The sequence below is a fragment of the Lipotes vexillifer genome, unplaced genomic scaffold, assembly GCF_000442215.2.
Source record: "Lipotes vexillifer unplaced genomic scaffold, Lipotes_vexillifer_v1.1 scaffold1378, whole genome shotgun sequence".
NCBI classification, from domain to species: domain Eukaryota; kingdom Metazoa; phylum Chordata; class Mammalia; order Artiodactyla; family Lipotidae; genus Lipotes; species Lipotes vexillifer.
Window position 1 is genome coordinate 1324562 of NW_006775104.1, and position 13222 is coordinate 1337783.

General features: G+C 48.2%; 1 protein-coding gene across 2 annotated transcripts in view; it reads left to right on the plus strand.

Moving 5' to 3' along the window:
- The window catches only part of MYLK (myosin light chain kinase), a 192930-nt gene that overhangs the window by 129852 nt on the left and 49856 nt on the right, over positions 1-13222 (plus strand). The window lies entirely within an intron of this gene.

Genomic DNA, 13222 nt, shown 5'->3' on the forward strand with positions numbered 1-13222 from the left:
ACCTCTCACACGTTGCCGTCCTGGCACACCTGCCACGTGTGAGCACACATGCTGACATCCAGCCTCAGCCTTTCTCTCCAAGCGCTGCCCCCCAGCTCCTTACTCCTATTTCATCCTCAAGCCAAACTGAGCTCCTCTGTGTGCACCGGACATCCCTGTGTTCCTCCCTTTGTGCCTTTGCTTTGGCACCTCTCTTGTGGGACAGGCTCCCACTGAAAAGTCATCTCATCCCTGAGCTCGTCTTTGCTCCAGCTGAACGGAACTCTTCCCTCCCGTGAGCCCCCATAGCACTCAGCATCCCCCTTCTGCCATTGGCTGTCCTCTTCCCAGGGTCACGGTGACGTGTCTGTGTCTCATCCTCCTTCCTCCTTTTTAAGTTCCGTGGGCCTCCAGCTGGGCCAACTTAGGGGTGCACCTTTCAGGATGCCAGTGCCGAGACCTGCTCCTAGAAAGGCCTTACCACCATCTCTTAGAACAAACTTGCAGCTGTGGTCTAAATAGCCAAGCAGGGAAGGGGCTTCTCCTATGACTCTGCCTGACTCTCTCCCTCTTTTTGAATCTTGGCTTCCCCGAGAGCCCCTTATAAGCTTTTAGGCGCTGTGCCTAGGGTCCACGGTGCTTTTACAGGCCCACAAAAATATTTCAATGTCTTATAAAATTAGGGAAAAATTTAACTTTTAGGTCAAAGAAAATGTTCTAATTCATAACATTAATATATTCATCTTTATACCAGTGCAGTTGTAAAATATAATTTATGTATGTATGTATGTAAGTATATACATTTTTTTTTTTTCTTTAGTGAAGGGAAGGAGCCTTCAGAGGCAAAAGTGCTTAGACTCCACGAAGGTCATAATGCAGCCCTGGCTTCCGCTACTGATTAATTATTGGTCTAATTTTGTTAGAAGTATGCTTCGAAACCTCCAATTTTAACAAAAGATATGGGGTTGCTTGGGCATCCCCAGCACACTCTGTGTTTTAAAAGAGCAAAAGACAAGACAAACTCTTAATTACCCATACTAATAAAGGGAAGTGAGCTAGACTAATTCAAAGGCTGCCTCTCTTTTTCCATTACAAGGCAGTGTTCTGTAACTTAGTTTTGTTCTCATCTCTTCAAAGCAACCTATTTACCATCCCAATGAGGAGCTTGGGTTCCTCATGCACATACCAGCCAAGCTTTTGGGGGTGGGGAGCACGCTCAGCCTTCAGTATGCCAGGGCAGCCAAATTGGAACGATAATTTCTCATGGATATTTATTTATTTTTGCTGTGTTGGGTCTTCGTTTCTGTGCGAGGGCTTTCTCTAGTTGTGGCGAGCGGGGGCCACTCTTCATCGCAGTGCGCGGGCCTCTCACTGTCGCAGCTTCTCTTGTTGCGGAGCACAGGCTCCAGACGCACAGGCTCAGTAGTTGTGGCTCATGGGCCTAGCTCCGCGGCATGTGGGATCTTCCCAGACCAGGACTCGAACCCGTGTCCCCTGCATCGGCAGGCAGACTCCCAACCACTGCGCCACCAGGGAAGCCCTCTCATGGATATTTAACCACTGGGAGCCTCCGATTATCAAAAGTAGACGTTTAATAATAAGTTGTTGACGATGCATAAACAATTCTAAGAAAAACCTAGTGAGAATGGGTTAATGATTTTCTCTTCCGAAAGGATTTCTTGGGCCTGTGTTCTATTTAGTTATGGGAAAAAGTCCTCGGGAGAGACATGGGATCTCATAAGAGCGCCAAGTGATGGTGAACTGGGTCTGATGCGATTGTTCTCCTCTCGGGGGGCGGGGGGCAGAAGCAGGAGTGCCTGGAGTTCGAGCTGGGAGGTCAGCAGCCTCCTGTCCTCAGCTCTGGCACATCTATTCCGGTGAGACCCCGAGGGAAGTGAGGTGGGGTCAGAGGAGAGCCATGAAAGAGAAAAACAAACTGGAGACAGTGAGCAGACCCGGGACCTGGGCTCTTTGCCCTGGAGAAGAGAAGGCTGTGGAAAACCCCAGCCAAGCTGTCATCATGCAGTTCCAGGGCAGGGGCTCTCGACCCTGGCTGCGTGTTAGATTCACCTGGGGAGCATTTAAAACCACTGCTCCCTGCTGCACCCCAGACTAATTAGATCAGAATCTCTGGCAGTGGGATCCCGGCTTCAGTGTATGTTTACGCTCCTGGGCCATTCCAAGGTGCTGTCAGCCAGGCTGGAAACCAGCTGTCCAGAGGGAAGCCCGGTGCCCTGGCACCGCTGGTCTTGAGAAGCAGAACCGGGTCTAACTCTTCTAACTCCATTAAATGTGGAACCACCGCGGGCCCCCGGCCCAGGTCCTCAGGGCATTTCCATCACCTGCCTTTAGGGAGAGAGCAAGATGCTCCGGTGGAGTCTGGGCGCCATGGTTCTTTCCCCTCCGAAGGGTGCAGAGAAGGGGGCTCAGTGGGCAGTGCTGTTCAGAGGAAGGGGCAACTGCAACTGCTCCAATTCCGTGGCAAACAAACACATGCGTGACTGCATCAGCTCCAGCTGACACTGCTTGTCTGCTGAAGGGGAATTTCACTCTGTGTAGAAAGCCTTCACGTTGGAGTTACAGACAGATGTCTTACTCCCAAAAGAATGGAAGTGTGTGTCTCTATGTATAGTAATGGCCATGTTGAATCCCTCTGCCGGCCCACGCCTCCTGGCCCCCATCATCCCAGCCTGTCACTCCCTGGGGCACTGAGAGCATTAGCAGCATTTTTCCTTCGAAACCTGCAGTTTCCTGGGTGCCTGTGTACCACTGCGGGGCTTCCTTCCCAGGAGGCTCCTGAGAAGGCAGCTGCCCAGAGATAGGGAATGAAGGGGGTGTCTTTTAGGTCTGCACCCCCAGTTCTTTTCTCACTTTGGCGGATAATTTATATGATTTATCAGTTACATAAGTTAAATATGCATTCCTTCTTGTTTCAACATTTTAACTAGTACAGAAGTTTACCAAGTACAATGTGAAAACCCTCTTTCATCTTACCCCTAATTTCACTCACGTCCTCAAATATATTCACAATTACTTTTTTCTGAATATTCACATATACACATGCAAATATTTCAGTTGGATTTTTTTCTCACAGAAATGGAATTATCCGGTCTGTACACCTCTGCAACTTGCCTTTTTCTCTTAGCATTGCCGTCCCCAGTCCCAGACATCTCTGTTTCCATGAGAAAGCCCAGATTCTCACGGTGCTGAGTGGTCTGGCTGTGTATGTGTGTTCATTTTCATCAAGGGCTGGGAAGTACCTAATCTAACCAGGAAATCCGTCTTTCCTCCAGTGACCGAGGGAAGGCTGAGTGGTTTCCTAGTCAAATAGATGGTGGCCAGATGCCTGTCTGCATGCCCTCCCCTCCCCAGCTCGGATGTTTGGTCCTGTGAGGGAGCTGTCAGGTGTGAAAGTGGATGGTGCTTGTCTACCCTGGCCTGAGAGCCCCTGGGGGCACCACTGCTGCCTAGCTCTGGGGAGCGTGAGGGAAAAGCCAAGCTGATTTGCCCAAACCCGAGGGGCCGGATGAGAGAAAACTGACGAGAGTACAAGTTAACCTGACAGACACCAACTCACAAGTACAGAAGTGAGGAGGGGGTCATCTGGGAGGGTTTTGGGATGAGGGAAACGCTAGGCCAGGTTATGAAAGAGGAGAGGAATGTGGTTTTGTTGAGGAGGGACTGTAACACTCCTCTTGTGAGGGGAGACTGGAGGGAGGAATGCACAGGTACTATCGTGAGGGCTCCCGATTCAGTCACCTGCCCATCACACAAAACAAGAGTTTTTTGAGCACCCATGCAACAGGCATCATCTTAGCCACTCAATCTATGTCACTTCAGGCAAGTCTTATTCAACTGAGCTACAAATAGTTGTTCCCATTTGACAGATGAGCAAATCTGAGTCTTAGAGAACTAAACTGTCTTGCCCAGAGTCTCACAGCTCACAGCTAGTTACATGTGGGCACTGTGAGGAGAACCCTGATCTCCGTTCCTCCCACACCACCCTGTTCCTTCCATAGACTCAGGGCCATCCCTTGTGCTGTCCACATAGTGGACACTGTCCACCAGTGGGGACAGAGGTCTGACTGCCATCAGAGCTGCGGGGGGAAGAGTGTGACAGCCGGCATGCTTCCCTGCTTCCCTGGATCTTGAGACCTGTCAGGGTCTTTGCTGCATGCCTCTCAATGGGAATTTTTCTCTAACTTTATTTTGATATAATTTCAAATTTACAGAAAAGGTGCAAGAATAGTACAAGAAACTCTTGTACACCCTTTACTTAGATTCATCAATTATTTGCATTTTGTTCCATTGTTTTGTCATTCTCTGTGTATAAACTCATATATATATATATATATATATATATATATATACCATTCATAAAATATTCATATCTATATATCTATAAACACTGTATATATACTATATATACACTATATCTGTTCATATATATTCACCATTCATCATATAGACATATATATACCATTTACAAATAGAGACATCATGCCCTTGATCTCTAAATATCTACTGTGTATCTCCTAAGAACATAACCGCAATGCAATTATTAAAATCAGGTCATTTAACATTGAACCGATACTGTTTAACCCACGGTCCCATATTCAATTTTTGTCAATTGTCCCACTATCCTTTATGGCTGCTTTCCCCCATCTTGATGGGAACTCAGTCTCAGCACTCCTGGAAAACTTTATGCACTCCTCCAGCCCAGAGTGGGTCGTCTCCCACCTCTGGAGAGAGAACAAGAGAGACGTGTGTGGGCCCGGGGGAGAATTATCCCCACCTGTGATGGGGATGAGGGGCATGGGTAGACAGCAATACCCTTCCTTGTTGGACCTCCAGATGCCCATTTACTGTGCCCGGTGGGGCAGTGCTCAGGCTCAGGGCATAGCCAAACAAGCCCCTGGGCTGGAGAGCAGGAAATGAACGTCTTGGTTCTGCCTCTAATTGAACATGTGGCCTTAGTCAAAGCCCTTCCTCCCTCTGCACCTGTCAAATGGGGACTTTCACCGACTGACCGCCCCCCCCGCCAGGCCTTTTCCAGCTCTGACATCAAGACATTCAATAGAATGCTTTTCTTTGGAGTGATACAGAGCAGGTGGGGTTGGCCAACACCCTTTGTATCATCTGGTACATGAACGGTGGAAGCTCCGGCAAGCATGAACACCCAGCAGCAGAGATATCCTGATGGGAAGGAGGCCATATGCGTAGAGTCCAGGCTTAGTGTGTCCAGCTGGAGGGGATCTGAGTGGAATTTTGTGTGAGAGAGGCATTGATGGGGCTGAAGGATGGTTTGAGAAAATACAGAGAGGCACTGCCAGTGTGATAACAGGCTCAGGGGTTCCTCCTGTCAGTCCGTAAAGCTGGTGGTCTTTTAGAAAAGAGATAGAGGAACATCCACAAGGTGCTTTTACAACTAGGGGACAGGAACCAGTGCCTGTCCATCTCTGAAATTTCAGTGCCTGGTGTGAAGTAGGGATATAATAGGTATTTCACTTTTCCAAGGTATTTATGAGTTCCCCTGCTTCTGGGATCTGGAGAGGATGCAGCTGGACCACTTTATATTCCATGCCTGGCTTTGACCTTGAGCTTCACCTCTCATACCGGTCACTTTGACCTCACTGACTACTATCCCAGATTACGATGCTCTTAGATATCTTTGCCTTGGTCTCCTGTGTGTGTCTCTCTCTGAACCTAAAAGTCATCTTTGAAAGCATCTTTGGATATCAAAAGCAGTGTCCAGTCATCCAGAAGATTTTCTCCAGGATCAAATCTTTCTTTTGATCAAGCTGTCTCCAGGATTCAGAGGGCTGGAAGGAAATGCTGGAGAGGTTAAGACTTGGCATCAAGACTTGCTTGACAGGGAAAGATATGGGACCCTGGGAGAGAAGTGGGGCTATTTCCATGAATGTCTTTGAAAGCTGGCACCAACTCCTGGTTACTCCCAACCAAAATACTGGTCTCTGAAGAGTGATGGTGGTCATGCCACCCTCCACCACACCACGCATGTGGACCTGTGCTTCCACTCCTGGGCTGCCACCTCCAGATCCTTCCCAGCTCTTCCATTGTCTCCCACAAGCCAGTTCAATGGCAGGATGGGTCCTCCCAGGGGAGGGCCTGGAGGATGCCCATCAAGCAACACTGACACTGCTGTCCTGGCCATGCTGGGCTGCCTCTTTCACAACTGTCCTGATGTTCTGTGCCCTGGGGGCTCAGGGCTGGGTGTTTGCAGTAACAAGAGGAGCAGTGTTCCTCTGGAATCTTCTTACATGACAGCCTTTGCTATGAGGGGATGTGTATAGGAAATTTGCCCAGAGATGTTCATTCTGGGAAAATGACTAATATTTTTCCACAGGTTTGTAAGGAGGGGTTGGAAAGGGCCTAATGTGTGTGGGGGGAGGAAGAGGGACTTTGCTGGGGGTGGGGTTTCAAGTCCCCTGGAGCCCTGAGCCTCCCCCAGTGCAGGACAGTGAGATTCAGCCTTCCATCCCCAGGTCCTCACCTCCACCCTCCTGTTCTGACACAGCCCTGCAGGGTGGGTGCTCTCTCTCCACACGTCACCCAACCCGAGTCCCCTTCAGGAGCTTGTGGCAGAAAGTTAATGCTGATTTTGGGAATTGTGAAGGGTTTGATGTCTATTTTTAGCTAACTACCTAAAAAAGGCAATGTCCCCGGAGAGGCAGAGATCCAGGGACCTCCCTGTACCCTAGGCTGTTCATGCCACCTCCCCAATTCCCTTTGGCTTTCCATTATCTCAGACCCTTTTGAAGCCGCAAGACCCGCCTTCAGGCTCTGTAAATATCTCCCAATTGCTGGCTCTGATCTTTCCGGAGATCACGGGAGAGAGGGACTCGTGTGTCTTCAGATTGAGCAGTCTGGAAACTTCTGTGGGGGTGCTGACCTCTGCCCTCCCAGGGCAGAGGAAGGTTCATGAGGCCAGGACTAGGTGGGTGGGGGCAGGCTGGGGCAAAAGCAGATGGATTACCCAGACAATTGGAGGCCAGCCTTCCCAGCCCAGCCCCAGGTTTCCCAGGAACCTTCTAAATTCAGTGCTTTGATTTGTGATGTTTTTATTGGGCTGCTTCACTTCTTCCAGTCTCAGTCCCCTGTCTGGGGTGGAAGGCCCAGCACCTGGCAGCTTTGATCTAACTGGTAACAGAGCAAGGGACCTTCTCCTTTTTGTGGAAAGTTGCACAAGGATTCAAGCCAATGGGCTTTATCTCTGAGCATCAGAGCCCAGGGGTGGGTTGGAGTGTTCTCGGGAATTCCCATGTTAACAGAGATCCTCGGGGGTTCCATTTATTCCTTTAAGAGCTGTTTTCAAGCCTGTGCCAGGTATTGAGCTATGCACTGGGGATACAGAAAATGAACAGGATGGGCCCCATTACTGTCCCTAGGGAGCTTGCTGAGGTATATGCTTGTTGGGGGCAGGTTTCTGCAATTGCAGTGCCTTGTGATGACTACTGATTGAACTGCCTTGGAGGGGCATGGAACCCAACCTGGCAGCAGTGATGCGTGAGCTGAGACCTGTCCCAGAATGTGCAAGAGGCAGCAAAGAGTTGACAACAAAATCCTGGCATTGCAGAAACTGAAAGGCCTTCAGTGTAGAGTACAGAGCAGTGCCCCCCAGAAGCTGGCACAGGAACCAGCAACATCCACACCCCAGGAAGGTCAGGAATCTGTGTTTTCAGCAAGTCTCCCGGGTGATCATCATGCACGCTAGATTTTGAGAACGACTGATGTTGAGCATACAGGGCATGGGTGAGGGTGTTCCCCAAGAGTTAGAAAGAAGGCTGGGAATGAAAGTCGGGGACAAATCTTGAAGGCCCTTGTCTGGTGAGTTGGACTTGATCCTAAGAGGCAGTGGGCAGTCACTGGAGAGGTTTCAGCAGTGGAGTGACATCAGACTTGGGTTTGAGAAAGACCATTTTGGCCACCGAGTGATGGATGTATTAGTGTGGGGACAGGGGACCAGAGGTCTAGGAGGTGGTACAGTTGGGACTAGAATGGTGACAGCGGGGATGTGGAAGTGGGACCAAGGAGGTTATCTTGTTGATGGAATTGAAAGATGTCAGTTCGTGACCGGATATGGGCAGGGAGGGGGCCTTGGGAGAAATGGGGATGAGAAGCAGTATGGGGAGAACGTGGATTTGGTTTTGGATGTGTTGGGTTTGCGGTATGTGCCTAGGGAAATGGTGTCGGATAGTGGGATGTATGGGTGGGCCCAGGAGAGAGGTCTGGGCTCCAGGAAAAATGAGGGAAGCAGAAAGAGGGATAAAAAAAAGGAACTCAGAGGGCTTCCCTGGTGGCGCAGTGGTTCAGGGTCCACCTGCCGATGCAGGGGACACGGGTTCGTGCCCCGGTCCGGGAAGATCCCACATGCCGCGGAGCGGCTGGGCCCGTGAGCCATGGCCGCTGAGCCTGCGCGTCCGGAGCCTGTGCTCTACAACGGGAGAGGCCACGACAGTGAGAGGCCCGCGTACCACAAAAAAAAAAAAGAACTCAGAGAAGTTTGTGGAGTTAGAGTTTGGGGAGAAGTGCTGTACCAGGAGGGGTGTGCCACCTAGGGCTGACTGTCTGGGAGAGGGACAGACCCAGTGGCAGACCCTCTGCCCTCCTTGCCTCACCCTGTGTCTGGGGTTTGCAAAGATGGTTGGATTTTATTTTCCTTCTTTGATACTCCTCTCTGACAATGGCTAGCACAGAAAGTTTGGGGTGCTGGAGAAGGGGGTGAGGGACAAAGGGCTGACAGCAATAATAAGATAATAAGAAAGGTGCATCCAGAGGAAAAGAAACTAGTTAGTGACCCAAGAAGTACTGAGAGCTTGGGCATCTGGAGCAGCAAGAATTTTCCCTCTACTGAGGACGTGAACTGGGGAAGGAGCTTCAGGTGCAGCATGAGTGACCTCGTGTAGGCATAAAGCTGACCTGACCAACAGTGTGGAGACTAAACACATGAAGGAAAGTACAGAGCAGTCCTCTGGGGATGCGTTTGGGGAAGAAAGGTGAATGGGTGGTAGGGCTGGTGTTACAGCTTGTACTTTATTGCTATACCTTCTTTACAATGTAGCTTAATTCTTTACAACAAATTTTATTTATTCTTCCCACATTCTTTGAATGAGGAAACTGAAGCTCCAAGAGGTTAAATAACAGGCTATAAGTCACACAGCTTAGGAAGTAACAGGGCAGTATTCAAACCCAAGTCCGGTGCCAGAGCCTACACCCACTGCGTTTCTGCAAAGGGACAGAGAAAGGTTTCAAGGACCTGATTTGAGGATGGGGCAGAGGGTCAGCCGGAGTCAAGAGGCAACAGGAGGAAAGCAGCCATACACTGGGCAGCAAGAGGGTTAAGTCCTGTTTCTAACTTGGCCACATGTCGTTTTATAAACCCAGCAAGTCATCTGACTTTTATTCAAATCCATCTCCTTTTTCATGAAATGGAAACAACGTGAAGTGCCCTGCTTGTGTTTGGTTGGGGTAAGAACCCAATGAGAAAAAGGATGATGACATCATGGGTTAGAAACTCAACTTGCTGAGTCTAGCTCTCTACGAGAAACCAGGTTTAGAATCCAGTGACTCTGCTTTCTAATCCATTAAATATGTTCTCCTAAGCCCAGAACGCAATTAATGGATTTCAGCAGATGGTCCTATAAAATATGTATAGAAGAGGATACAGAACATTGTTAATGTTTCAAATAGTTGTTACTGATAGCAACCAAACCAGTTTCAAATGCTAACCAAACAGGAGGCGCTCGAAATGTGTAGAACTACCATAAAACTTCGGCCTTCAATCTTATTTAACTGTAACATAGAAATATTGCGATTAGTTCAGGCTCCACTTCTGGCCAGGTAGGTTTACCCAGAGCCCCCAAGAATAGTATAGGGGGGCACTTTGGAGTCATCTGCTTTCACTTTGTGCCCTTGTTTGCCTTCTGATTAACTCCTAGCCCACCACTCCAGGGGCTGGCACCCTCCTTCCCTGCCCCCAGAGCTCATCCACAGCTGCAGTGTGCTAGAGCTGCCATAACAAAGTACCGCAGACTGGGTGACCTAAACATCAGAAAGGTATTGTCTCATGGTTCTGGAAGCTGGAAGTCTGAGATCAGGTGTCCGCAGGTTTGGTTTCTCCTGAGGCCTCTCTCCTGGGCCTGCAGGTGGCGGGCTTCTTGCCTCACACGGCTCTTTTTTCTGCGTGTGCATCCCTGGTGTCTCTCCGTGTACCCAAATTTCCTGTTCTTATAAGGACACCAGTCGGTTTGGATTAGGGTCCACCCTAACAGCCTCCTTTTAATTTGATCACCTCTTTAAAGTTCCTGTCTCCAAATATAGTCATATTCTGAGGTATTGGGGGCTAGGGCTTCAACATAGGAACTGCGGGGGACACCACTCAGCCCATAACAACAGCCCTCCACACAGTTCCTCTGAAGAGATGGCTTTCCCTCTCCCAGGAGGTCAGATCCCGGCTCTGGTAGGAGCCCCTCTTTCCTTCCCTTGAGGGCTGCTCTCTTCCAGTTGTGCCGTCTCCCTTCCAGCTGCCCTGGATGCGGGGGAGCAGGGGCTTTGTGGCTCGGCCAATTCTGAGGGGTCCGTATCCCATCCAGTACGCACTCCCGAGGGATCTGGCTTTCCCAGGCCCTTCCCTGCCAGCGTCTCTGGGCTCTCCCTCTCCACCTAGTCCTAGCCTCCTGCTTTCACACCTGTTCTCTTCTCTCTCACCTTGGAAGAAACGTTAGCTTGACATTTCCTCTTCTTCACCCTGCTTCTCTTTGTCCCGTTCACCTCCAGAATTCTTGATGGATTAGTTGACTCCCTAGCTGTGTCCTTGAGAATCTACTCTAGAGCAACTTCTGACCCCACCATCCCACAGAACCTGCCCTCTCAAATACCACCCATCACCTGATGCTGGTCGTACCTCCCCAGTACCCATCCTCCTCCACCCTGGGTTGCAGGGACAGTCCTTCCACAGCCCCTCTCCTTCAGCCCAGCTCCTCCCTGAGAGTATCAGCTCAGCTCAGACCCTGGCCCTTTCTCATCTTTCACTGTACTCTTTTCCCCAAAGAACTGACCCATCCTCACAGTTTCCATTAATGATTGCGTGTTGGATCCTGAAATCTTTCTCGTTCAGCCTCCACCACCTATCTCTAGAATTCTGATCCTGGGCTTCTAGCCAATACACAGATTAAACTCTTTCATCGACCACGTTCTCTTGAGCCAAGCCAAACTCCTCATCTTTCACTCCTAGATTCCACGTTCCATCGATAAAATTTTTCCCATTTATTCAAGCAAGATGTCCCTGAGAAATCTTTGTTCCTCCCTCTTGTTTAGCCCCGGAATTCTTTTAACTTTTCTTCCGTCTCTTATTTGTATTTTCTTTTCTGCTGCCTTTGCCAAGGCTGGACCTTGATGTGTTTCTCCTAAGAGTATGGCAATAGCCTCCTAATTGGATATTCTTGTGCCCTGGAACCAGAAAGCCCTCCAGGGGTCCTCTAGCCCAGTTGGACTGCCGTTTGTGTCAGGACTTCCTGTTACTCAGGACAGAGACCTAACTCTCAAACTTGACATTCTAGACCAGCACTGTCCAATAGACCTTTCTGTGATGATAGCAGTGCTCTCTGTCTACACAATATGGAAGCCACTAAACATGCATGGCCATGAGCACTTGAAATGTGACTAGTGTGACCGAGGAACTGAATTTTTTATTTTCTTCAAGTTGTCACGCCATCTTCGTGCCACTGCTCTCTGAAACCAGCCCTGTGCTCCAGCCACCCTCCACCAAACATCACCCTGACTGTCTACTCTGAGTCACTCTGTTCCTGATCAATGGGGCTCTTCTCTCCAGGTCAGATCATCTCAAGTCCTCAGGTCCACCCCGTGTCGCACCTCCCAGCCATCTCCTCAACAGACACTGCTTTCTCTTTCTCCCTCATTTGAACAACTACATCATGTTGGCTGGATGAAACATTGTTTAACTTTCTGTTTAACTTTTATTTTGAAATAATTTCAGAACTATGGGAAAGTTGCAAAAATAGTACAAATATTTCTTGTATACCCTTCATTCACATTCTTCAAATATTAATGTTTTATCATTTTTGCTTTATCATATGTTCTCTCTCCTTCTCTTCCTCTATTTTTCAACCTCTCTTTCCTTCTACCTCTTCACAAACACATATACACGTATACATACATACGCACGCATTATTGTTTATGAACAGTTTGAAAGTAAGTTGCACATGTGGTATCCTCTATACCTCAATACTTCAGTATATATTTCCTAAAAACAAGGACAATCTATTATAAAACCACAGCTATTTGATGTAGTGTGTGGTTAGGGAGGATCTCATTGGTTAAGCAACTCTTTCCCATTTTTCATACTATAATTTACATACAGTAAAATTCGCCCATTCTGTTGCACAGTTCTTGACAAATGCGTATAGTCCTATAACTACCACCATGACCAAGATATGGTTTCTACACCTTAAAATATGTCCTATGCCCCTTAGTAGTCAACCCCTCCCCACCCACCTTTTCTCTGTCCCTACAGTTTTGCCTTTTCTAAAATGTCCTACAAATAGAATTATACAGTACACAGCCTTTGAGTCTGGCTTCTTTTAGCAGAAGAGAAAGATGAATCATTGAGATTCATTCATGTTGTGTATATCAGAAATTTGTTCCTTTTTATTGATGAGTGGTATTTCCTTGTATGAATGTACCACAGTTCATTCATTCTCCAGTTGAAGGACATTTGGATAACTTCTAGTTTTTGGCAATCACAAATAAACCCACTACAAACATTCATATACAGGTGTCTTTGTGCATGTAGGTTTTCATTTCACTTGGATAAGTATGTTAGATGACTTTTGAACAAAGACCTGAAAGAAGTATGAAAATAAGCTATGAAGATAGCTGAGGATATTTTTACATATTCACCATATTGCTATTTAGACAAATGAATAGGTTTGTGCAGCAAAACTGGTCTGTTTGGGTCAGTTTTCTTATGTGAGTCATTTGGAGAATGGGGGGGGGGCTGTGGTAAGAATGAAGGAGACCATTGGTTTGTTCATTCATTTGTTTGTTCATTCATTGATCCATTCAACAAACATTAAAAAAATAAAAGCCACAGTCAACAGTCTGTGACCCAAAGGAAGCCTGAGACCCTTGGGTCCACACCAAGGACTAAATTTAGTCAGTTTATCTGACATAATTTCCCTTATGAGTTTCCTGAAAGGGAAAG